This window comes from Bubalus bubalis, chromosome 6 (assembly GCF_019923935.1).
Source record: "Bubalus bubalis isolate 160015118507 breed Murrah chromosome 6, NDDB_SH_1, whole genome shotgun sequence".
NCBI classification, from domain to species: domain Eukaryota; kingdom Metazoa; phylum Chordata; class Mammalia; order Artiodactyla; family Bovidae; genus Bubalus; species Bubalus bubalis.
The window spans coordinates 85,881,369-85,884,190 of record NC_059162.1 but is presented as its reverse complement, the minus strand read 5'-3'; positions in this window follow the sequence as shown (position 1 = coordinate 85,884,190).

Genomic DNA, 2,822 nt, shown 5'->3' with positions numbered 1-2,822 from the left:
TTCCAAATTGGGAAAGGAGTATGTCAAGGCTATATATTGTCATCTTGCTTATTTAGCTTATATACAGAGTACATCATGCGAAATGCCAGACTGGATGAAGCACAAGCTGGAATCAAGATTGCCAGGAGAAATATCAATAACCTCAGATATGCAGATGACACCACCCTTATTGCAGAAAGTGAAGAGGAAATAAAGAGCCTCTTGATGAAAGTGGAAGAGGAGAGTGAAAAAGCTGGCTTAAAAATCAACATTCAAAAAACTAAGATCATGGCATCCAATTCCATCACTTCATGACAAATAGATGGGGAAATAATGGAAACAGTGATGGACTTTATTTTCTTGAGCTCCAAAATCACTGCAGCTGGTGACTGCAGCCATGAAATTCAAAGATGCTTGCTCCTTAGAAGAAAAGCTATAACAAATCTAGACAGCATATTATAAAGCAGAAACATTACTTTGCCAACAAAGGTCCGTCTAGTCAAGGCTATGGTTTTTCCAGTAGTCATGTATAGATGTGTGAGCTGGACCATAAAAAAAGCTGAGTGCCAAAGAATGGATGCTTTGGAACTGTTGTGTTGGAGAAGACTCTTGAGAGTCCCTTGGACTGCAAGGAGATCAAGTCAGTCAATCCTAAAGGAAATCAGTTCTGAATATTCATTAGAAGGACTGATGCTGAAGCTGAAACTCCAATACTTTGGCCACCTGATGTGAAGAACTGACTCATTGGAAAAGACCCTGATGCTGGGAAAGACTGAAAGCAGGAGGAGAAGGGGACAACAGAGGATGAACTGGTTGAATGGCATCACCAACTCAATGGACATGAGTTTGAACAAGCTCCAGGAGTTGGTGATGGACAGGCAAGCCTGATGCTGTTGGTGGGGTTGCAAAGTGCCGGACACGACTGAGCAACTGAACTGAGCTGAATTGAATAGAAGATAATGCGTGGCTATTGATGTCCTAGATATTCTGCCTGCTTTCTTCAGGCAAGGAAGCTATCATCCCCATTTACAGTGAGAAAACTGAGAACCGAGAGAATTCGGGAGTTGACCAATGTACTAATAAGAAGGGGAGACAAGCATGTTCTTGTGGGCTCTGTTCCCAACCTTGTTTTTCGGGTAACTTGCCTCAGTTCTCTCTTACAAGCCTTCAACAAGCTTTCCCACCACTAGACAAACTTCTGGCAACAGGCAGGTCTTGTAATAAATAATCCAACTGAGAAACATTCAATTTGAGATGCCTATCTGTTCTTTTTGAATCAACAATGAAAGCAAATGAAATCGAATTGTTTCCCACAGACTTCCCGAGCACTGGAAAAATGTTTGAACCTTATTCTCAACTGAAGGACAGTATTTGTGAGGGTGGCTATGCATGCAACTCACAACAAACAACTTCAAGTGAAACAGGGTAAGCAGCTGGACCATAGTTTACTCTGCTTCAAAACTGAGGTAGGCGAAACTTGTCTTTTTAGCTCATCAACCTCCTTGCTTGCCTTGGGGAACAACTTAGGGTAATAGAAGTCACAGACAAAGCTTTTCCGGCCAAGCAAAAAGGGTTTTTAGTTCTAGACTATCTGCTATACATATTACAACTTTGAAGAAGTTACTTCCTCTTTTGTAAAAATAAGGATTGTTGTAAGGATTAATTTAAATAGTTTACACAAATGTTCCCAGAATAGAAGTAATTGATATTAGCTTTCTTTCTATCCATGAACCTGTTTCACCTCTCCACCACCCTCAACCTCCTCCCTTCACATTGTCCGGTGTCCTCATTCTCTCTGCTTCCAATCTCTTATAAAATATACAAGCTGATAAATACTTTCACCCTGGCATGTAAATGACTATTATGTTCCATATTTTAGTTTTTACAGGGATGTATTATTTCAACACAGAAAAATCAAATGTCAAAAAAACAAAATTATAATTAAGAAATGTAACCCACTTTGGTCACAGAAATTCAGCCCTTCTAAATACCATTCCCCATAAAATGGAGCCAGGGTTTCTGTGAGAAATGACTGATGTCAAGATAGGGGCAGGAAAGTACAAAGGGAACTTGGAACTTCTTGTATAGAGAAGTGCATAAAAACAGGAGCGGTCTGCAGAAAGGACACAGAAGCCAACTGGAAGGGGCTCCTACTGGCTGAATTTGGGACGGCTTGATGACTAAAAAATAGTGATGAGAATTAATTGTGTCATATTGAATGAAAACACATTTATGAGTCCATATTTATACTTTAAAAAGTTAGTGGGTGTGGAGATAAGAGGAAAGGTCATTTTTAACAAAACAGTGTCAGCTAACAGATATAAAAAGAATGATGGAAATGGAAAAGCACCATTTTGTGACCACCATGATAGTAATCAGTTCAGGCAATAACTAATAATAAATGCTAAAAGGACTGGCTGACAAACTCTTGGGGAACCATATATTCACACAGTGTCAAGTTACTAAGTAATTACAATGAAAAAAATCTTTACAATGGAGAAATCTGGTAGATACTATCTAAATTATAAAATTTAACTTCTCCCATAATCAGATGCGGAGAAGCAATGGCACCCCACTCCAGTACTCTTGCCTGGAAAATCCCATGGACATAGGAGCCTGGTGGGCTGCAGTCCATGGGGTCGCTGAGGGTCGGACATGACTGAGCGACTTCACTTTCACTTTTCACTTTCATGCATTGGAGAAGGAAATGGCAACCCACTCATGTTCTTGCCTGGAGAATCCCAAGGACAGGGGAGCCTGGTGGGCTGCCATCTATGGGGTCACACAGAGTCAAACACGACTGAAGTGACTTAGCAGCATAATCAGATGATACAATGTCACGT